The sequence below is a fragment of the Sus scrofa genome, chromosome 13 (genome assembly GCF_054392235.1).
Source record: "Sus scrofa isolate SSC_HxYL_T2T_F1_AM1 chromosome 13, Sscrofa_HxYL_maternal_Yorkshire_Landrace_v2.0, whole genome shotgun sequence".
NCBI lineage: Eukaryota > Metazoa > Chordata > Mammalia > Artiodactyla > Suidae > Sus > Sus scrofa.
This window is the reverse complement of record NC_139395.1, coordinates 199570637-199595518: the sequence shown is the minus strand read 5'-3', so window position 1 is coordinate 199595518 and position 24882 is coordinate 199570637. Positions and strand designations below refer to the sequence as shown.

Here is a 24882-nt window from a genome sequence, read left to right as displayed (position 1 = left end):
CTCTTTATATTCTCTCTGATGGTGGCCCATGTGGTTATTGTGGATCTTCTTGTTATAAGACTTGATTTTCATTTCTAAGCATTTTAATATATTTATGTTACTTAAATTTATTGAAAAGTATTCATTTCAACTCTGTCTTATCTTAAAGGGATTTTATTTTTTTAATACTGTAGGTCCATGGCCCTATATACATGGCCCTTATATGCTGTTGAGGCCAAAAACTGACCTTCCAATTTTCTGATTTTCAAATACATGCACACACACATTACACATAAACATACTTCTTCTACCACCTATTACTGAACTGAAGTGTGATCACTAAGCATCTATCAGTATGGGTAGATTTCTTTTTAAAAAAACATATGACATAAAAATGTAGTGGTGACTTCAAAATATATCTCTTGTCTCTCAGTAAAAGCACAGCAGAATTTAATGCCATTTGCTAATTTATTTTAATGTTTAAATACTATGATTCGCCAGCCAATTCTTTTTGAATCTCATTTCTAGTCCAGCCAAGGAAGTGCCCTGAGGCTCTAAAAGTGTTTTTGTTGCAAGGTTTGTTGTTCTTTCTAGAATTAATCAAAAGAGCAGCCAAGTGAACAGTAACGATACAGAAAACATACAAAATTCAAGACTGTTAAACAAAAGTCAAGATGAATCATGGTTCACTGGGCATAAAGATGAGGATGCACATAAACCTGTCCTTTAACATTTATGACATATCTGTGACAAATATTTTTAAAACAAATTTTACTATATTATTCAAAAGTGCACTTGATTCACTTAGCTTGGATGACATGATTTTCTTAAGTTGAAAATTATCAAGTCAGATTAGTAGAATTGGTAGACAAATCTATTAGAGTGTTTTTGTTTTGTTTTGTTTTGTTTTATTTTTTTCTGAAACAAAGACATTATAAAATTCAAATTGAGGAGAGGGACAAGACAACATCTTAAAACACCACCAATTTTGCATCATTTTAATTTTATCACACGATGGGAAGTAAATGAAAGGAATAAGTGAACAGAAGACAGATCTAAACATGAAAATGTTGGGAAAAAAAGACATCAAAATCACACAATGTGGGGAAGTAAGAAAATATATAATTATATTAAAACAAATTATCTTGTTCTCTTGAACAATTTGCCAGCTAGTTTATAAAGGATACTTATTTTCTAGCTACAGTTCAATGAAATACTGCTTCCTATTAAGTAAAAAAAGTTGACTTAGAGTTAAGTCAAACAGGAGAAATTTACAGATTATAATTTTCATGAGAGTAGCTCTTTTATTTAGTCAGTACATATCTCACATGCAGGTTTCATTTTTATCTAAAACAATAAATCTTTCTAATAAACTATATTTCCTACTTTAAAAATTGGTTATATAATTTGGATAGAGGATTGATCTAATTCGATTTCAGCAATTTCAGCTTAATGTAAAATCAATATATTTTTGTTTGTTTAGTGAAATAAATCTCTAGTCTTGGAAAGTTTCAGTAAAACTTAACACTTCAAAATACTCTTTGTTAATTAAAATAGTGAATGGTGAGTATACTGAAAAGTTTTAGATATTAGATAATTTAAAGAAAGTCATGAGAATCTTTGGTGGATAAGGCTTGATTTCTTTTCATTTCTTTTGTTAGGGTACATATATGTGGCTACAAGCTACAAAAAAAAATTCATTGCCATTTTTATTCATTTTTATTCAAAATCCATTTAGAAACCAAGATTCTATCCATTTTTAGTTCTAGTCCTGCTTATAACATTGAGATCTTAACCACCGAGGTGAATGAAGGAGAAACAAAAAATGGATTGCATAAGAGAAAAAAAAAATTTTTGTGACTGGCCTGGAAATGTTATCAGTATGTGCATCCCATTAACCAGAACTCAAGCACATGACCACACTGAATATAAGGAAATCGGCTAAGTGTGGCTCAAGTATAAATCCAGGAAGATGAATGAATGTTATGGTGAGGAAACTGCAAATTTCTGGCAAAAATCCAGGTATCTCTTTATTAAAATGGTTTTATGCCTCTATTAATATAAATTTGGTTTCAGAAAGTAGTGTGGCATGCCAAAGAGTAGACTGCTATTTCATTTACCTATGCGATGTATTTATTTCTACAAATACACGTGGTTTAAGTAATTATTAAACATACCATAACTTTATATAAATAGGATATATATTTTATTTTTTATTTCCCTTGAGCATTATCTATACTATAAGCAATATACATTCTCATTTCTTTATCCTTATTAATAAGGGGCTGAATGTAACTATGAGAAATCATGCCAACTTTTAACAAAATACAAGAAAATTATAGTTACCTTACAAGTTAGGTTAAATTTAATATTAATTTAATAGTATATTCTAACCGAGATTATAATATAGTTCAAATTACTAAATAAACTGTCCCAGTGTTCAGAATATTTGACCAAAAGAATAGTGGAATGATTCACTTAACACTATTTATATTCATACTAAGCTTACATATATTTAAATAAAACCTTGTCTGCATCACTCTAGAAAAAATTGCAATATGTAGGTAAGAATAATGCAGATTTAACTTTATGAAAGGAATATGTGTTTTAGTAAATAAGACTATGGTTAGAAATTATGGCACTTATACCAAATTTGAATGTAAAGCTAAGTTTTGTTTTGGTACCTACTAACAAATGATCATTTATATAGTAAATATTAAGTAAATGGTAATAGTTGTGATTTTGTGACCTTGATCAAAGCACTGAATTTCTCTGTGCCTAAGCCTGTTCCTCATCTACAAATATGTATAGTTTTAGTACCAATGTAATAGGCTTATTGTGAGGATTGAGTTGAGACTAACTACATAGAAAGGTGCCTGCCATTTAGTGTTCACTCAATTAATTCTAGTTGTTTATATCTGCATGTATATTTTTTTAAATATATACAACCCTAGAAATTATTCATTACGTTACAATGAAAATAAGCCTCAGAGAGTCCTTCAATAAGTTACTCATCATTTCTTTATAAGTACTTAGCAAAGATTTTATCAAATTGAATAATAATGATATGAACTAGGATAAAGTTAATTATATATAATAGATAATGTATAAAACTGAGAAACAATTCAACAAAATGTTTAGGCTCTTTGTTAGTAAAATATTTCAAGTTATTTTTAAAGTGGCAACCATATATCATTCTAGATAATATTAAATGCATTACACCTTTAGAAATTGAATTTATTTCCCCAGCACCCAATTTCAAAAACTCTGAGACATACTTTTCATGCATTTAACAAGAAGTGATTAACTTACTGCATATGTTCTACTTTCTTTATAATGCATTATGACAATGCCCTGTGTGTGCTTTTACATGTGTATTTATATTTTTAAGTAGCAATTTATAAATCTCTAGCCTTTTTCAAGAAGCTAAAATACAAGCTAATGAAATATTTCTCCAGAAAAGTATAATGGAAATCAAATATAAAAAGAAGGAATCCCTGAGACAGTCGATCTATGCAGGAGATATGTGATTAAAAATCCCAAAATTATTACATTAAGAACCTACAGTTGGATTTCCATATTATATACGGAAATAGCATAAAATCCAAACAGCAGTCAGATGGCTGTGGATTCAAAGTAGAATTCTTGAGAAGAAAACAAATAGTACTGGTATGTTTAGATATTTAACTATATTGTTAAAAGACAGTGGCAGAATTATTTACTTATATAAAATTAATAATGACCACACAGAAGATCATGTAAGTGAAAATAATGACAAAAGTTAAACAAAAGAAAATAAAGAGATGTAAAAGAGAAGTCATCATATTATACTTTTTAGACTTGGTATTGATTCTTGTTTGCATAGACGCGTACCATAAAGATTATCTATTTAACCAAATGCTTTGATTTAAATATGAGGGATGATGAGGATGAAAATGTTGGTCAGACAATTTCTTCTACCTGGCAGCTTTCATGAGATTATGCATGAAACAGAAATCATGAAAACAGTCTTTCAACTGGAGAATACTGGTTGCAATATAATTTTAAAAAGAGGGACCACAAACATTATTTACACCATCTATGTTCCATCACCTTTATAGAAACTTACCTATCAAAAAGGCAATAGGTTAGCAAATGTTCTCCAATTGTGTCATCTACCTGAATGGCTATATGAAAGACTATCTTAAGAAATTCAAATTTATTTATGTTACAATGCAAAACTCTATTGAAAGCAGATACATAAAAAGCCAACTTTTAAAAGCAAAATAAAGTAAAAAGCATGAAGTTTGGGTCCTAAGATTTTAGTGATGTGATTAACATGATAATATATAAATGGATAATTTATATTTTCCTCAACTTTTGGTTGATGCATCTGAACTGAATGTAACAGAAAATGGAGCATATAATTCATAGATACCATTAATAGATTTCTAGCCCATATAGATTTTTAAACCATTTCTGTTATTTTCCCCCTTTTGGTATGCAATGTCTTATTAATGCATGCATAATTCAATAACATTTCAGGCTGCTGAACTTTAGAGCATAGCAGAGATATGCAATTATATTTGGGTAATTCACTTTGAGAAATTGCTGGCATGCACTATAATTCTATCATTTAAACCTTCTCGTTTAATTTTATCTGTTGATAATTTCAATTATTTTATATTGCCAATAAGTCATTGATGACTATACCAGTGAGATTTTGTTATAGATATTAGTCAAAGAAGCAAATTAGCTTAAATTATACACTGTGCAAAGCCAGCAATTTTTTGCAACAATAAGAATTGGTATTTTATATTAACTTCATACCTGGATTATTTGGGTGTACCATTCTTAGTAGACAATTTGTATCAGGTACTTCTTATGTCATACAAAGTTGTACATTGCTGAAAAACATTTTCAAGCTCTCTTTCTCATTCACTTGCCTTTTTTTTTTTAAATTATTTTCCAGGTGAAAGAGTTTTCTTATAAATATTTTGCTGTGGCAAATGCCTTTCAATGTTTTCTGTAATATCTGACTAATATTTATAAAGCTATTATATCATATCAAGCATTTTCCATAATTCTGCACTATTCTGTTTTTCCCAAAAGAGTGTCCAATTCCAAACTATTTATTACTGCAACAATTTCTTTGTAATCTGCCCAACAGGGCATCATAGAATCCAATTTTTAGAGGGCTCCACACATAACCTTAGGAAGTTTCAGTCGACTATTTTACATACATTTTGAAAATGCCGCCTCTTTGTTTATAAAATCACAACATTATGTATTTCCTAAATTTGAATAATATAATATGATACAAGGACATATAGTATCTTTAAGTAATATTATTTACCACTAGCTTATTAGTGTTTTATGTATTAAAGATTGAACTCAATGTAATTTAAAAATTTCTTGTGGGCATGAACCATATTTTGTATTTCATTTAAACCATGTGGTACCTCTTAGAGAGCTAACTATTTTGGTAAGTCAATCCAGCAAACCCATTTCACAATATTTATTACACTGTTATTTATTGCCTACCTACTATGTGCCAGAAACTGTACTGAATATTATGTACATTTGGCTAATATCAGGAAGTGCTATTCCAGTTCCTAAAAGCAAATACCAACTTATTAATTTGGAGACTTAAGGAAGAGCATAAATGCAATTATAATTTTATTATGTTTGCTGTATTGCATTTCACAGATATTGTATTATTTACAAATTTAAAGCTTGTGGAAACCCTATGCCTAGCAAGCCTATCAGCACTATTTTTCCAACAGCATTATTTTTAATTACGTACATTGTGTTTTTTTAGACATAATGTAACTGCACATTTAATAAAGTGTAAACACATTTTATAGGTACTAGGAAACCAAAAAAATCGTGTGACTCACTTTATTGCATATATTTTCTTTATTGCAGTGGTTGGGAACAGATCCTGCAATATCTCTGAGGTATTCCTGGATTTAAAAGCTCCGTACCATTATGCTTAGTGAAAAATACATGCTAAGTTAATTTTATTTTAGATTTTAATTTACTTGTTTTATCAATAAAAATTGGTGCTAATGAAGTATATAAAAACTATAAATGGGATTATTAAAATTAGATGTAGGATTGGGGGAATATATACATTTTAATACTTCACCAAACAGTAAATTATAATCTCTAAAATGAGGGAGGCTTAAGAGAATAGCACTCACTGACAGACTTTCTTCATCCAAAAGCCAGATGAACTATAAAAAGACTTCTCATTGGCACAAGCAAGGAAGAAAATGTACAGAAAGAAAAAAGGCAAAGTTCTGAAAGTCAAAAAAAAAATCACAAAGGGAAGCCAATTTCAGTAAAGACTGGCAGATACAGAAGAGATATACTGTTATATTACATGAGAGAGAATTCTCTTACTACCTGTGAAAATATGACCAGACATAGCTAGAAGAAAAGGAATTAAAGTGCTAAAGTGAAGCAATGTGGACTGCAAAATTTAAAACACAGCTATACAGGCAAGCATTCTCCATCCAACACTAAGTGACTTGGAAAGTTTAATTTTATGTGTCAACCTGGCTAGGCCACAGTACCCATATTTGGTTAAATGTGAAGGTATTTTTTTAGATGAGATTAACATTTAATTCAGAGGACTTTGAATAGATTATCTTCCAATATACATTATACTCATCTAATCAGTTGACAGACCTTAAGAAAGAACAGACTGAGGAAGAGGGAACTACCTCCAGACTGTCCTCATTCTCCAGTTGCAACATCATCTCTTACTCAGATCTCCAGCCTGCTGGCTGACTTGGCAGATTAGAATTGCCAGCCTCGGCAATCACTTGAGCCCATTATTTAAAGTAAGTTTCTCCTCTCTCCTAGATCTATAACCATCTATATCTATGTATGTGCCTGTCTATTTATAAACAAATATAGATCTATAGATAGAATAAAAATACGTAGATACACAGATCGGATGGGTCAGAGAGAGTAATGCTTTAAGGTTGCTCTTCAAGGGAAAGACTCCAAGAAAAGGCAGCAGTGGTCTCCTGGGATGAATTCAGACACCTTTAAGCCGCAGCAAGAAAGTACTGCTCTGAGGGTGTGCAAAGGAACATGTGTTCTGCTTAACGGGGCCTTGTATGTATGTTGGCAGAAGTCAGACAGCTCCCAGCTTCTGCAAGAGAAGCCTGCTTCCGGGCCTCGCGCCAGGTGGGCTCCTGGAAGAGGAGTAGGTTTGCAATCCGCGCTTGCGCACTTTACTAGTACATTCTGGACGCTGTCAGCCCCTCCCCTGCATGGCCTGCACCGGTTCCCGGTCCCCAGTACCTCGCCAGGCCTCCAGCAGACTCCACTGCACAGTGACTGAGCTGGGCGGGTGGCTCCAGGTGTCCACGAGTATCAAGGACGATAGGAACGCAATAGGTGGCAGAAGCCAAACTCCTTACTGAAAAATTCGCACGACGGGCCTCTGGCACGAGGGCACTCAGGCGCCAGGGCCTTCAGGCGCTTCTCAGGCCAGGGCTCCTTTGCCGGCTTCCGTAGAGCCTGCAGATCCCACGGAGATCCCGCGAGATGGGGCTGCTTGTGGGACGTGGTTGGCTATGGGCCTCACAGTCTGATACCGCGTTTCTCTGAGCTGTCTCCCCGCTGCGCAGCCCGGTTTTCTCCCTGGATGTCGATTTGAAACCTTGAGAGTCTCCTGGCTGAAGTCCGAAACTACCCTTTACCCTGTACGCCAAGGGCAGCGAGAGACCGAAGAAAAAGGCAGCCAGTCCAGACGGGTAGGTGGCAGTTTTAATAAGCAAAGGGCTTACTGACGGGACTTGTCTTGGGCAACTGAAAATGAGTTAATTTCCGTTCTCATCTGCCACAACCTAAAGCGTTTATATCGAGACCTTAACACGGTTCAGTCATGTGTACAGTCTAGATGGTCTCAACGACACATTATCCTCTTAGGACGTAACATTCCAAGGACAAGAAGGGGGTGGTAAGGAGCCTCTAACTGCCTTAATCCTGCTCACTGTTCAATTTGCCACCATATCCTACCACTGACCACCTTCAGCATCCATCCCCATTTTCCCACTGGCTCTTAAAATCTTACATGCCACCCCTTTCCCTTTCTGCACTGTGCCCTGAGTCGTCAGCAGGGGGTTTAATTAGCATGGAGGTGGCTAGTTTTGCAGCTTTCTAACTGCATTGGTGGCAGATGCCTCAGCAACAGTATAGGCGCACACAAAAGAAAGCGCATATTAAAATGATAATTTCCAAAGTAAGTATCAGTTTTTTTCCATCAAGAGCCTCATAATTTGAAAGACGGATTTGAGTCCCCTAAGCTGGGGGCAGATCATTTAGGGCATTTGCTTGCATCCTTATGAGGTTAATAAAGATGTTAAATTAACAGACTCAACAGATATGGACACACACCATTCTGTGTGGATAATGGCACAGGTGCCACCTTGTGAGACAGTAATCTTGTCAAAAACCATCCTATTTTGGAGGACAGCTTTCCTTGTTATGGATATTTCATTATTCCCAAAGGACAAGCTTTGTCATGTCAGGCTTGCCAGGTGAATTTAGTTAAGTGCTTCTATTTGTGCTGTAACATCCTCCAGGCCAATGGAGGAAATAAAGACAGTGGACAAATGATCGTATCAGTGGAAAACAAAAAATGACCATCTGACCTTGAGGAGAGGGAGGTTGACAGATTTCATTAACGTAGGGGCAGATTCTCCCCTCTGCCCAGAAAAAACCTAGGGTGTTGCAGCCCAATTATGCAGGTGAAAGGCATGGCCAGAGATTTGTACCACACAGCCACTGGGTCCCATTTGATGCCACCCAATAAAAACGTGGACTGCTTGAGCACTCAGTGCCAGACTAGTTGCTGTCCTTTAAAGTGGCAGAATAACTAGCTGGTTCCCATATCCCTGATAAGATCGGGTTCCGTTTATACTGATTTTGCTATTTCCAACAAAAATGTGCTTAAATGTTCTAATGTCCATAAACCTGGGGTAAGCCACAGGAATCCATCCTAAATCTCAGTGTAGCCACCTGTGGCTCTGATGCTGGTATTTTTAGGACCCTTCTGGTCAGCTCTTTGGCATGCTGCCTGAGTAGTTTGTTTCAAAACAAAACAAAAATACTCTCACCCAGTGTTTATAGTGTGTGCTACAGGCCAGGTTTCTGGGTCAATACTGGTAATATCAGATAAATTAAGAATTCTGGTCCAATTTTGTTCTTTCTTAATATACTGCTTTAGGGCCCTCCAGTCCCCTCCCTGGAATGGTGATACGACCAGGGAAATTCCTAGGAGCTGAGAGGAACAGCCGCCCACATACCCAGCAGTTGGATAGATATCCTTGCCAGGTATTCAAATGGGCCCACTGTTGAAACCTATTTCCACCAGATGCCCAGTCTGTGACTGGAAGCCACAGCAAGAAGACTAAGGTTGAAAAGGCAAATATTTAGTGAAAACTTTTATGGGAACATATTCCCTTTCAAGAATTACACTGTAACCTGGTCCTTAGATACTAATATGGCTGCAGCTTTAGGAACATGACGTAGTTGTGCATACCGTCCATGTTGACCAGGACAGGTAGCACTGTAAGGTGTGGGAAATAGACTGGATATGGGACCTGATGCCAGACCAAGTCCCCCACCTATGTTCCTCTCTCCCTCCCTTTTGTGCGTATTTAAATAGATCCATCTTAGAGCAGGACAGTGGAATTCTAGGGGAGACTAAGTAGTACCCTCTCACCAAGGGATGTGAAGTAATTCACCCATCTCACTAGGACATCCTACAGCAAATTCCAGTAAACAGTTCTTTTCCCAGGTGTAATGTGACAGGGTGTTCTCAGCACATTGATCCATGCTGAGAGGGGGCAGTGGCTATTTCTGGTGACTTGCAAAACTTTACAGTATTGGATGTCTCCCCATGGGTCTCCAATCTGGCATATGCAGCAATAGGCCATACTGGTTGATCATTCAAATGTATTTAAGTTTGGGATAGTACTTTAGTCTACCTGGTCAGCCTGGTTTTTACTTGTTAGTGATTTTTTTTTATTTTGTTTTATTTTTATTAGAGTATAGTTGATTTACAGTGTGGTGTCAATTTCTTCTGTATTTCGCAGCAACCTAGTCATATCCATATATATATATATATATATATATATATATATATATATATATTCTTTTCCTCATACTATTTTCCATCATGTTCTATCCCAAAAGATTGAGCATACTTCCCTGTGCTGTACAGTAGGACCGCATTGCTTATCCATTCTAAATGCAATAGTTTGCATCTGCCAACCCCAAACTCCCCATCCGTCCCATTTCCTTCCTCCTCCTCCTTGGTGACCACAAGTTTGTTCTCTATGTCCCTGACTCTGTCTCTGTTTTGTAGATCGGTTCATTTGTGCCATATTTTAGGTTCCAAATATAAGTGATATCATGTAGTATTTGTCATTCTCTTACCTGACTGACTTAGTATGAGAATCTCTAGTTGTGTCCATGTTATTTTGTTCTTTTTTATGGCATTATTTTGTTCTTTTTTATGGCTAAGTAGTATTGCATTGTATATGTGGACCACATTATCTTATAATCCATTCATCTGTCAATGGACTTTAGGTTGTTTCTATGTCTGGGCTGTTGTGAATAGTACTGCAGTGAACATAAGGGTGCATGTATCTTTTTGAATGAAAGTTTTGTCCAGATATATGCCCAGGAGGGGGTTTGCTGGATTATATGTACTTGTTAATAATTTAATCTGCTGCTTTAATATTCCATTTTTCCTGTCTACCAGTCCTGCTGCTTGCAGGTTATAAGGAAGAGGTAGTCTCTGTCAATAGTATGTTCTTTTGCCAGGTCTTGCACATCATGTTTGTAATCCCAAACCACGATTTCATTAGGTTATCTGTTCTTGTTACTCAGCTTCTCTAATCTCCTAAATGATGGCAACCTGGTTTGCACAGTAGCAGGGGAAAGCTTGAGTTAGGCCAGGAACAGTGTTCAAGCACAGAATAAAACTTTCACTTGGTGGGAGGTGGCCAAAATAATCAATTTCTCAATCCTTCACTTATCGGGAACTCCAGTGGATGGCCCTAGACTCTTTTGGAGTTGCGCGGCTGTTGTTTGGAATACATAGGACATGTTGCTACTGCATTAATCTAGTCATTGTATTTCAAGGGCAATCTCTAGCAATATGCCAACCCACCCTGGTACTCTGTGGACATTCGTTCTGTGCACCCAGTCTACTGCATCTACGGAAAGGTAGTTGTGACGACTCATACCCAGGCTAGAGCTTTACCTTCCTGATTGCCAGAGAATCAGAGCTTTGTGAACTGGTAAATGGAAGCCAGTGAGGACTGCCTCAGCATCTTGTAGGCAAACCAAGTCTTTGCACAAGTCCTCACCTGATAAGGGATTATTCATCATCATCTTCTCACTTCCCTTTGTCAAGCCATAAAGCCAGTCCTTTTAGAGCTACAGTCTGGGCTTCTCAGTTATCACTAACCAAAGCACCCTGAGCTTAGTCCATTGGCTACTGTGGTCCCTTTCTGTTTCCATCCAGATGGTGTCAGTGTTGGGCTGATAAATTATTGCAGTCCACCTGGACAGGTTGCCACCTATCTGTATATTTAATTATTTCTCATTTTTAATGAAATACTACACCTCTTAACCCAGTAAATTGTTTATTAGAACAGCATTAACAACAATAATAGAATTATTATTCTCACTATGTGTATTATGAAGACAAAGTTATTACATTTATTTTTGATGTCAACCCTTAAATTACCTAAAATTCGAAGTATCATAAAATTGAATAAATATTTTGATTAAAATTATATATTTTAACATTTTAATTAATAAGCATGTAAAATTTTCTATTTGAAGCCTACATTCTTCCATATCCTCAGTTTAATCTATTTGCTACCTTCAAAAGAACCTGAAAAATAAATGATAAATTTATTTTTGTCTTTCATAAATACTTTAAGGGTTGACTCGTGAGCAGGAAGATAAGCATGTGACCCAGTCATGAATCTGAATAAGTAAAATACTCTGAGAATAAATAGCTTTCCCAGTAAATCAAATTAATTTCTCCAGAACAGCAAATAATTTAATCATCTTTTCTACCTTTGTACATAACACCCTGCCCTCCTGAAACTTTTACATTTACCTTAGAGCAGAAAATTGCTCAACTCCTGAAATCTTTACCCATCTGACTCAGTTGTACTCATATTTAAGGCTCATTTTGGTTGAGAATTGACCCGACCCAAAAAAAAAACAAATATTATACCAGCACATTTTCAAATGTTCTCAATATTTTAAATGCTTTGTCTCAAAACACCTTAGTAATTATCAGAATAAATCCATTATTGTACTACTATAAATATACCTATATTCACTTTATTTTCAAACTGAATGAACAATAAATTACATTTACCTGTCAGATTTCCATTTCAGGAGACTCAGTAGGGAAGAGGGGAGATGTCATTAATGCAATTTAAGGGCTAAAAAACAAAAATTAGTATGAAATACTCTCCTGCCATTGATTTAGCAGAAAAGACTTCAAGAGAAAATGAGCAGTAAAAATATGTGGTAACAACAGGCATAAATTGCACATTGTTGTACTTAGCACAGCACTGCAGCCTACTAGTTTATGAAGAAGTACAGTTATACTCTCAACACCACAGTTTGATATCAATTGATTAAATAATATGGCTGTTAACACCTAAAGCAGCAGTAGCTTAAGTAACCCTATAATAAAGTGATTACTGTGAGCACGTTAGGTAGGCAGTATAATAAAAGTTTGTAAGGCTCTCTAAATATTATAATTTGTAGGAAAATATAAATGATGGTCTATTGATTTCTATGTAATGCTTTCTGCTCTATGCAACTGTAATAAAACAAAAGTATCACATAAATAAGCACCTGCACTGGTAATATATTGAAAAGTATTTGTGAGAAATTTTCATTTTTTCACTAAGATTTTATTTCAAACTCATTGGTCTATGTATGTAAATTGCATAGCAATATTATAGGCAAATAGAGGAGATAAATAAATGGAAGGAACTTATTCAAACTTATTCAAACTTGAGGAAGACTACAAATCACAGTGAATTTCAGATTGTGACGTTTATTGTAAATGGCACTAAAACTTTGAGTTCTGTTGTAAAATTATTGTTTTATCTTCCAATTAAATGACAGCATTTATCAGAGGCTTAAACAATGAGGTTCACAGAAAAGAAGTATTTCTGTCAGATCAGGCAAGGATTAAGAATTTCTGAATTCTACATCTATCTCTGAAGGAATTCTACTCCTACATGCATTTGATTATCTGCAAAATGGAAAGGGCATGGCCTATATTTTCATTAACGTTTTGAAGGAAAGAGGATGGGCGTGCTTCTGTTCCTTGTGATAGTGCCACGGATATTTCTATGCTATCCTAAAATACAAACCTCTGAGTGACTTTCAACTTTCCTCTGCCTTTTACATATTAAATCAAAGGCCACTTCTTGCTTTGTTCCAAAGCATAGTTTTTATTTTATGTTACCTTAAAAGCACAGCATGAAACAGGACGAGGGCATAGGTAGTGTGTGTGTTGTGGGTGAATAGAAGTGAGGGAAGGAAAAGTCAGAGAGAGGCAGGAGAGGAGGAAAAGAGGTCTGCCAGTGACTTTCCTCATGCACGTTCATTGTGAGCACTGCATTCCTCCAAGACTTCTGAGAACCATAGTTGCCTCCCAGGCTTGTCAGTTCAAGGGGAGGTTGTCTGAGACAATTATCACTGGGCTCCTCTTGTTCTTGTTGGGAGGGAGAAGAGGCACTCAGACACTCCCAATGGCACTTGTTGGTGGCTTCAGTAAAGAACCTGTAGCAGAACATAAAAATGTACACTGCTCCTTGGAGTTGGGATTCTGAAGACAGAGGCTGGCCTAGAGGTGTGATGCAGAAAAAGGATCTGCCACTCAGAGCCCCGTTTTCCTCAAAATCTCTAAATGAGGGCATATAACACCATCTTTATGCCAGTGCACCTACCCCCTTTTAAAGGTATGCTTCACATACAACTTAGGATATATCATAAAATCAGAGTTTAGGTTGAAAGGAGTCCTACCATCCAAACTTAACAAAGCTTCCTCTGAATTTTAACTCTGTGTATGATAGGAAGAGAGACAGACAGAAGGTGACACAGTAATGAGAAGTATTAAACTTAGAAAAGTTTTATGATATGAGTTTAAAAAAGATGAAGTTGAAAAACCAAAAGACTTTGAGTGGAATATCTGGAATTTCTAAGAGACAAATGAAAGGACATACTTTCTTTTTGTTTTATAACTATATGACAAACATTTCCTCAATTTTTGAACAAATTATCCCTTTGACCTATACAAATGTTTCAAAACTGGAAAAAAAAAAAGTGTTAAAAAAGTGTTAAAAAAGTGTCCTGCTTTAACCATTCAACTATCACCATAGTTCTAAGCAAATATTTTGCAAATAGTGGTAAGAAATACATCTTTATCATAAGTCTATATCTGATGATGCCAGTTACCAGCTTTGTTCTTCTTTAAGGATATTGTATCTATTTCTGGCCTTAACATTTTTGTCGGCAATTTATGATCCATTTGTTAACACACACACACACACACACGGACACACAAACACACACACACTGCTGTGATTAGTTTAAATCAACAAATAGATAAATTTAGTGAAAATTAACATATTTAAAATATTGAATTCTGGGACTTCCCTTGTGGCCTATGGCGTAACTAAGCATTGTCTATGCAATGGTTATGGTTCGATCCCTAGCCTTGGAACTTCCACATGCCATGGGTGCAGCCATAAGAAAAATCAAATGAAAAAATAAAATATTGAATAATCTATACCATGTACATGATCTCTCCTTTTATTTATTTATATTTTAAAGTTTTAAAGTATCATTGCATATTGTGGAACTCTAGTGTGTATTTTGTTAGATTTAGATAGATAGGCATGTGATTTTTAGAGTCACAAAATTGAACAGAAAGTACACAGCCCCCAGACTTGAATAGACAATCTCACTGTCAATATCCCACACCACAGTGGTACTTTTGTTACAACTAATGAACCTATGTGACACAACATTAACACCCAAAGTCCTTGGTTTACATTAGGACTCACTCTGGTATTGTACATTCTATAGGTTTTGACAAATATAAGATGGCATGTATCCGTCATTATAGTATCATACAGAATAGTTTTGCTGTCCTAAAAAATCCTCTCTGTTCCTACTATTCATTCCTTCCTTTCCCCAACCCCTGGCTACTATGGATCCTTTTAATGTCTTCATAGTTTTGCCTTTTCCAGAGTGTTGTGTGTGTACTTGAAATTATACAGTATGTGGCCTTTTCAGATTTACTTCTTTCACTTAGTAATACATACAATTTCACCATGGATTTCTTTTATTGCCCAGTTTTGTTCTATTGTTTGGATGTACTGTTTTATTTATTCATTTATTTACATTTTGGTTACTTCTAACTTTTGACAGTTATGAAGAAAACTGCTATAAACATTGAATAAATTGTTAACATTAATTCAAATTTGCAGTATTTAAACTTGGCCATCACATATTATCTTAAGTTCTGCTCTACTCAGTTTGTTAATTTTGCTTAAAATGTTTGGATTTATATTTGTGACATATTTGGTGTGGGCTTTCTTGTACAGTCTTTGAAAGGTTTTAGTATTAATGATATGATAACTGAGAGTTTCTTTTCGTGTACTGTTGCTCCAAGGTTTAAATATTCATGATGTGCTAGCCTAATAAAATGTCTTGGAAACATTCCCTTTTTTTATTTTCTGAAAGAGTTTCTATGGAATTTATATTTACTTCTTCACAATACTGTAAGAATTCACTAGTGAACTTTTTTGGCAATGTTGTAAATAATTGACTCACATATTTCATAATAGAGAAGTATTTATATCAATAATTCTTCTTGAATTATCTTGAAAATATTTTTTTCAAGAAATATCTCTGTATGGTTTAAGAAATTATTGGTATAAAATTGCTATTCTCTGGTAACTTTTTTTTGGAATTGAAAATTTTTTATTTTTTTTTACAGAAAAAAATACATACATTTAAACACAATTACATTCACACAGATTATTATATCATGGACCTTAAGAAACAGATTAAGTGACTCCCTCTGGAGAAGTGGAATGGAAAATATGCTGAGACAAATAGGAAATTTATTCTATACTTTATCCCATTTCGTATGGCTTTCATCTTTACTATTTAGTATTATCTATTACATTTCAGTTTTTCTTTAAATATTAGCATTATATTAAAATTGTTATATTATGCAACTAAAATTTATAAGAAGAAAGCTTTATATACCATTAAATATTTTATATAGCATAATAAAAAGAATAACTTAACTGACAAGAATAAAAATAATACACCCTCTGAAATTAAGTAAAATATAAAATGCATAAATTAGTTAAAAACCAGTGTAACTATATAAATATGTCCTCACAATTTGTTACATCTTATTGATTTTTCAATATAGGCATTACACCATTCTAGGTGATGTGATAAACAAGACATTATAGACCTTACATTGTACCATGGAGAGAAATGGTTATTAATAATACAATTGTAGAACTGTATTATTTAACTGTACAGTTGCATTGTTTAATTATAATTATTATAAATTCTTTGGTGGAGAGGAAATCAGAATCAGATCTAAGAAGACTTCAGCATTCCAAGAATGATGTTGAATGACCTCCTTTATGGTGGATTATGCACTTATTTACTATGAGATATATTTCTTCTCCAGAGATTCCTTTTTGTGTATCAATTGTAGATTTTTGGTTTGCAGTTATTCTGACATTTTGATATAAGAGTCTATATGTATATGAGATTGTTTTAAGTTGTTGTTCTCTTAATTGCAAGTTCATCTCCAGTGTCCTGCATTTGTACCCACCTCTTCTCATGATTTCAGATTTGGTGGTATAATTGTGCATGGATGATTTTGTATCTTTACTGTATATATGCCTTTACTGGTGAGCCTTGTCATTTGTGGTATTTTTGTTTCTTGTTGCTGTCTTTTCTTTTCTGCCTAGAGAAGTTCCTTTAGTATTTGTTGTAAGGCTGGTTTAGTGTTGCTGAATTCTCTTAGTTTTGCTTATCTGCGAAGGTTTTTATTTCTCCTTCAAATCTGAATGAGAGCCTTGCTGGGTAAAGTAATCTTCGTTGGAGGATTTTCCTTTCATCACAATAAGTATATGATGCCACTCCCTTCTGGCCTGCAGAGTTTCTGCTAAAAAAATCTGCCGATAACCTTATTGGGGTTCCCTTGTGTGTTACTTGTTTCTTTTCCCTAGCTGCTTTCAAGATTTTCTCTTTGTCTTTAATTTTGGTTAGTTTGATTAATATGTGTCTCGGTGTGTTCCTCCTTGGGTTTATTTTATATGGTACTCGTTGTGCTTCCTGGACTTGAGTGAGTGGTCTCTTTCCCATGTTAGGGAAGTTTTTGGCCGTTACCTCTTGGAATATTTTTTCTGTCCCCTTCTCTCTCTCTTCTCCTTCTGGCACCCCTATAATACAGATGTTGGTGCGTTTAATGTTGTCCCAGAGTTCTCTGAGACTCTCTTCATTTGTTTTCAGTCTTTGCTTTTCTGCATCCGTAATTTCCACTAATCTGTCCTCCACCTTGCTTATGTGTTCTTCTGCCTCCTGTATTCTGCTGTTAGCTGCTTCTAGTGAATTTTTTATTTCAGCTGTTGTATTTTGCATCTCTTCTTGTTTAAGTTTTATATCTTGGATCTCTTTGGTCAGTGTTTCCCGTAAGTTATCCATCTTTGCCTCCAGTTTATTTCTAATGTCTTGCATCATCTTCAGCATCAACCATCTAAAGTCTTTTCCTGGAGGCCGAGAATCTCCTCCTCGTTTAGCTGATTTTCTGGGGTTGTTCCTTTCTTCCTCATCTGAGTTATAGTTCTCTGTCTTTTCATTTTGATAGGTTTTTGGTGTGGTGACCTTTTTACAGACAATAGAGTTGTAGCCTCTCTTACTTCTGGTGGCTGCCCCCCTTGTGGCTGAAGTCAGTATGGGGGGCTTGCTGTAGGCTTTCTGATGGGAGGGGCTGATGCCTGCCCACTGGTAGGTGGAGCTGATTCTAATCCCTCTGGTGGGTGGGGCTTAGTCTTTGGATGGGATTAGAGGCAGCTGTGTGCCTGAGAGGTCTTTAGGTAGCCTGTTTACTGAGGGGTGTGGCTGTGATCCCACCTGGGTTGTTGTTTGCCCTGGGGCTTCTCAGCACTGACTGACAGATGGGGCCAGATTTTCCCTAAATGGCCACCTCCAGAGAAAGGCAGCTGCTGAATATTCCTGAGAGCTTTGCTTTCAGTGTCCTTCCCTCACAACAAGCCACATTCACCCTTGTTTTCCCAGGATGTCCTCCAAGAACTGCGGTCAGGTTTGACCCAGATTCCTATGGAGACTTTGCTTTGCCCTGGGACTTAGTGCACGTGAAAGTCTGTGTGCGCCTTTTAAGAATGGGGTCTCCGTTTCCGGCAGTCCCATGAAGCTCCTGCACACAAGCCCCACTGGCCTTCAATGCCAGATGCTCCAGGGGCTCTTTCTCCCAGTGCCAGATCCCCACACGTGGGAGTTTGATGTGGGGCTCAGAACTCTCACTCCTGTAGGCGAGTCTCTGTGAACCAGTTAGTTTCCAGTCTGTGGGGCTTCCTACACAGGAGGTATTGGGGTTGTTTATATCACATAATTGCCCCTCCTGCCTCTTGATGTGGCCTCTCTTTGTCTTCTGGAGTAGGATATCTTTTTTAAGGTTTTCGGTCCATTTGGGTAGAGATTGCTCAGTCTTTAGTTGTGAATTTTGTTGATTTTAGGAGAGAAGTTGAGCTCCAGTCCCTCTGGTAACTTTTAAGATCTAATTGAAAGACTTCCTTGTATTTCATCCCAATTAATTATAAATTATAACTTTGATTTAATTTTTGATCAGTCTTCTTAGAGATATGGACATTTTGTTAATGTTTTCAGAAAACCAGTTTTTACTTCTTTATATGATTAATTACAACTCATTGTATTTTGTCTGATCTGATTTTTCCTATGTCTGTGGAGGCAGAGAAGATATGTACCTACTTCTTGTGATAGATGCTTAAATACCATTTTTTCAGCCTGACTTTATTTCTGTTAAGTGCATTTAACTATAAATTTCCCTGTAACAGATGATTTTGATGCATCCCCAAATTTCATCATGTTGTATTTTCATTATATACATATAATCAAACTATATGCATATTTATTTTTAGATTTACTCTTTACCTTACAAATTATATTACTTATGAATGTCTATAACTTACTTTCTAAATATATAAGGTGTTTAGGTTACATTATTATTATTAAGTTCTAGTTTAATTCTGCTGTACTGATACACTACATTCTAAATAATTTTATTATTTAAAATTGTGTTGACACTTGATTTATGGCCTATTATGGTCTAAATTTGGGCTGTATATATTTTATTTTGGTGACTGCCCCATGTGAACTTGAAAGTAAAATGTTCTTCTGTTGTTCACACAATGCTTTAGGAATGAAAATATGGTTTAGCTTGTCAATTATGTTATAACTTCTCTAATTTACTTACTGATATTATCATCTAATTGTCCTAAAATTTATTGATAGAGATATGTTTAAAATCACAGTATAATTACGGATTGGTCCTTATATTACAGTTTTCATTTTTAGATAGAATAAATAAAAATATAGTATTTTTGCTTCTTAGAATTTAGTGCTTATCAATATAAAATATCATTTTTTATCTCTCAAGTAGCATAGCTGGTCTAATCTTTTATTTTTTACAATGCTGATCATTATTTTTAATTGAAGTATAGCTGACTTTCATTTTTGTATTAGTTTTAGGTATGCAGTTAATAGTGGTTCAATATTCCATTCAAAATTATCATAAAATATTGGTTAAATTCCCTGTGCTGTAAATTATATCCTTGAATCTTATTTATTTTGTACCTAGTAGCTTTTTTATTATGTTGATTTACAATGATGTGTCAATTACTGCTGTGCAACAAAGTAACCCAGTTATAAATATATATATACATTCTTTTTTTCACATTATCCTCCATCATGTTCCATCGCAAGTGATCAGATGCAGCTCCTTGGACTGTACAGCAGAATTTCATTGCTTATCCATGCCAAATGCAAAAGGTGGCATATAGTAACCCCAAGCTCCTAGTCCCTCTTACTCCCTCCTCCTCCCTGTTGGCAACCACAAGTCTTTTCTCCACATCCATGAGTTGTTTCTTTCCTGTGGGATGGGTTCATTTGTGCCATGTATTAGATTCCAGATATTAGTGATATCATATGGTATTTGTCTTTCTCTTTCTGACTTACTTCACTTAATATGAGAGTCTCTAGTTCCATCCATGTTGCTGCAAATGGCATTATTTTCTTCTTTTTATGGATGAGTAGTATTCCATTGTGTAAATGTATCACATCTTCTTAATCTATTCATCTGTCATTGGACATTTAGGTTGTTTCCATGTCTTGGCTATTGAGAATAGTGCTGCAGTGGACATAGGGATGCATGTATCTTTTGCAGTTAATGCTTTGTCTAGATATATGCCTAGGAGTGGATTGCTGGATCATAAGGTAGTTCTATATTTAGTTTTCTGAGGTACCTCCATACTATTTTCCTTAATGGTTATACCAATTTACATTCCTACCAACAGTGAAAAAGTGTTCCCTTTTCTCCACATCCTCTCCAGCATTTGTTATTTGTTGATTTGTTAACAATAGCCATTCTGACCAGTGTAAGTGGTACCTTAGTGTAGTTTTGATTTGCATTTCTCTAATAATTAGTGACGTTGAGCCTTTTTCATGTGCCTATTGACCATCCATATGTCTTCATTGGAGAAATGGTCTTATGCCCATTTTTCAATTGGGTTGTTTGTTTTTTTGCTGTTGAGTTATATGAGTTGTTTTTATATTTTAGAGATTAAGGCCCTATTGGTTGCATAATTTGCAGCTGTTTTTTCCCATTCCATAGGTTGTCTTTTTGGGTTTTTTTTTAATGGTTTCCTTTGCTGTGCAAAGGCTTGTAAGTTTTAATAGGTCCCATTTGTTTATTTTTGTTTTTATTTCTATTGCCTTAGGAGACTGACGTAAGAAAACATTTTACTGTTGATGTCAGAGGATGTTTTGCTGATGTTCTCTTCTAGGAGTTTTATGGTGTCTTGTATTACGTATAAGTCTATAAGCCATTTTGAGTTTGTTTTTGTGCATTGTGTGAGGTTATGTTCTAGTTTCATTGATTTACATGCAGCTGTCAAGTTTGAACAGCACCACTTGCTGAACAGACTGTCTTTTTCTTATTTTGTATTCTTGCCTCCTTTGTTGAAGATTAATTGACCATTGGTGCCTGGGTTTATTTCTAGGCTCTCTGTTCTATTGCATTGGTCTGTGTGTCTGTTTTGGTACCAGTATCACACTGTCTTGATTACTGTATCTTTGTAATATTACCTGAAGTCTGGGAGAGTTATGCCTCCTGCATGGTTTTTGTTCCTCAGGATTGTTTTGGCAATTCTGGGTCTTTGTGGTTCCATATAAATTTTTGGATTGTTTGTTCTAGTTCTGTGGAAAATGTCATGGGTAATTTGATAGGGATTACATTGAATCTCTAGATTGCTTTGGGTGGTATCGCCATTTTGATATTAATTCTACCAGTCCAGGAGCATGGAATATCTTTCCATTTCTTTGCATCCTCTTTAATTTCCTTGATTAATGTTTTATAGTTCTCAGCATGTAAGTCTTTCACCTCCTTGGTCAGGTTTATTCCTAGGTATTTGATGTTTTGGGATATGATTTTTTAAAATATTGTATTTTTATTCCTTTTCTAATATTTCATTGTTAGTATAGAGACATGCAATAGATTTCTGAAAGTTAATCTTGCATCCTGCTACTTTGCTGAATTCATTGATAAGCTTGAGTAGTTTTTGTGTGGAGTCCTTAGGCTTTTCTATATATAGTATCATGTCACTGCACACAATGACAGTTTTACCTCTTCTCTTTCATTTTGGATACATTTTATTTCTTTTGTTTGTCTGATTGCTATGGATAGAACTTCCAATACTATGTTGAATAACAGTGGTGAGAGTGGCCATCCCTGTCTTGTTCCAGATTTTGGCTGGAAGGCTTTCAGCTTTTCTCCATGAGTATTATATTTGCTGTGGGTTTGTCATAAATGGTTTTTACTGTTTTAAGGTATGTTCCCTTTCTACCCACTTTGGTAAGAGTTTTTATCATGAATGGATGTTGGACTTTGTCAAATGCTTTTTATGCATCTATTGAGACGACCATGTGGTTTTTGACCTTTCTTTTGGTCATGTGGTGTATGATGTTGATTGATTTGCATACTTTGAACCATCCTTGTGAACCTGAGATGAATCCCAGTTGGTCGTGGTATATGATCTTTTTTATATGTTGTTGGATTCTGATGGCTAAAATTTGGCTGAGAATTTTTACCTCTATATTGATCAAAGATATTGGCTTTTTGTTTTCTTTTTTGGTAGTATCTTTGGTTTTGGTACTTTGGTGATGGTTGCATCATAGAATGTCTTTGGGAGTGTTACTTCTTCTTCAACCTTTTAGAAAAGTTTAAGAAGGATGGGTGTAAGTTCTTCTTTGTATGTTTGGTAGAATTTTCCTGTGATGGCATTTGGTCCCGGACTTTTGTTTGTAGAGAGTGTTTTTATGAGATACTCAATTTCATTTCTAGTGATTGGTCTGGTCGATCTATTTCTTCTTTTTTTCAGTTTTGACGGGCTGTAAATCTTTACAAAGTTGTCCATTTCTTGTAGGTTGTCAGATTTGTTGGCATACAATTGTTCATAGTCTTCTCTTATGGCTTTTTACATTTCTGCAGTATCCTTTGAGATTTCTCATTTTTCAGTTCTTATTTTATTCATTTTGGTTTTTTTCTCTCCTTTTCTTGGTGAGTCTGACCAGAGGTTTGTCGATTTTGTTTACCCTTTCAAAGAACCAGCTCTTGGGTTTATTGATTTTTTTTTCTACTGTTTTTCAAATTTGTTTTATTGATTTACTCTCGGATCTTTATGATTTCCTTCCATCTGCTGACTTTAGGTTTTATTTGTTTTTCTTTTTCTAATTCATTTAGGTGGTGGAATAAGTTGTCGATTTGAGATTTTTCTTCTTTTTTGAGGAAGGCCTGCATCACTATGAATTTCCCTAAGTACAGTTTTTGTGGCATCTCATAAATTTTGAATGGTTGTATCTTCATTATCATTTGTCTTGTGGTATTTTTAAATTTCCTTTTTGATTTCCTCATTGACCAATTGGTTTTTTAGTAGCATGTTGTTTAGTCTCCATGTAGTCAATGTTTTCGCATTTATTTTCCTGTGGTTGATTTCTAGTTTCATGGCATTGTGCTCAGAAAAGATACTTAAAATCATTTCTAAACCCTCAAATTTGTTGAGGTTAGTTTTGTGCCCCATTATGTGGTCAATCCTTGATAATGTTCCATGTGCACTTGAGAAGAATGTATATTCTGATTTTTTTGTATGTAATATCCTGAAAATGTCAATGAAGTCTAACTTCTCTATTGAGTCACTTAGCATCTCTGTTGCCCTACTGATTTTCTGTCTAGAGGATCTGTCCCTGATGTAAGTGGGATGTTAAAGTATCTTATTATTATAGTCCCATCAATTTCTCCTTTTATGTCTGTTAGTATTCGTTGTATGTATGTGGGTGCCCCTATATTGGGGCACACATATTGACAACTGTAATATCCTCTTATTGAATGGATCCTTTATCATTAAATAGTATCCTTCTTTGCCTTTCTTTAAGGCCTTCATTTTAAAGATATCACAATTGGAAAGCAAACCTTAAATAAGCCAGTTATATAGATGTAAGGGGAAAAATCAAAACTACTGTAAAAATGACAAAAAATACAAAGATGTTAGAAAAGGACTTCAAAATCATATAATGTGGGGAAGGAAAGTAAGAAAATCTAGACTTTTTTATTTTAGAATGTGTTTGAGCCTGTATGACTGACTATCAGACTAAAGCAAGCAGGGATTGATATAATAAGGGATTGATATACTTGAAAACAGGGCAACCATAGATCAAAACCAACCAAACATTACATTCACAAAAGCTAAAAAGAAAAGGACACAAGCATTAAATAAAAGGAAATCATCCAACCAAAGAAAGAAAGGAGCAAAGGATAAACATATAATCAACTGGAAAGCAAGGTTTAAAATGGCAATAAATACATATTTACCAATAATTACCTTAAATGTCAATGTGCTGAATGCTGCAATCAAAAGACATAGAGTGGCCAATTGGATACAAACGCAAGAGCTTAAATATGCTGTCTACGAGAGACTCATCTTGGGGCAAAGGTCATATATAAATTGAAAGTGAAAGGTTGGGAAAAGATATTTCATGCCAGTGGACAAGACAGGAAATCAGGAGTTGCAATACTCATATCAAACAAAAGAGCATTTCTTTTTATTTTTTATGTCTTTTTAAAATACACTCAACTCACAGTCACTTCAGAGTCTAAATTTCAATAATAGTCTCTGCACTTCAGTTACAAATGGAATTCCATGTCTGCTTCTTCCTACTAGGCCTCTACTCTCTTTATTTACTGTTTTGCTTTTCTTTCCCTACAGTTTCTTTGCTGATTTGATTGCTCTCTGCAGTCAAGAAAGTAATATTTTTTTGAGGTATGGGGGATTCAGGGTAATTTTACTCAGTGAGAATAGTTAACATCAGCTGCTCTGTCAAGTCCAGAAACAGAAGTTTGTGATAGTCTCTTTGTATACCATCTAACTTCCCCTCTAGTACCCACATGAATCTCTTCAGTAAATATTAGTTTAGTGAGGCATCAAATCACTTTAA

At 35.0% G+C, this 24882-nt stretch overlaps 2 long non-coding RNA genes across 10 annotated transcripts in view; one reads left to right on the top strand and one right to left on the bottom strand.

Annotated features, from left to right (window-relative positions):
• Nucleotides 1–7489, bottom strand: part of LOC110256465 (uncharacterized) — a 291252-nt gene extending 283763 nt beyond the window's left edge. For all 4 annotated transcript variants that reach the window (XR_014823736.1, XR_014823734.1, XR_014823735.1 and 1 more), the window contains exon 1: nucleotides 7279–7489. This is a non-coding gene — a long non-coding RNA (uncharacterized LOC110256465). The remainder of the gene's footprint in view (nucleotides 1–7278) is intronic.
• A 75-nt stretch (nucleotides 7490–7564) lies between these two features.
• The window catches only part of LOC102164036 (uncharacterized), a 279677-nt gene continuing 262359 nt past the window's right edge, over nucleotides 7565–24882 (top strand). For all 6 annotated transcript variants that reach the window (XR_014823728.1, XR_014823732.1, XR_014823730.1 and 3 more), the window contains exon 1: nucleotides 7565–7733. This is a non-coding gene — a long non-coding RNA (uncharacterized LOC102164036). The remainder of the gene's footprint in view (nucleotides 7734–24882) is intronic.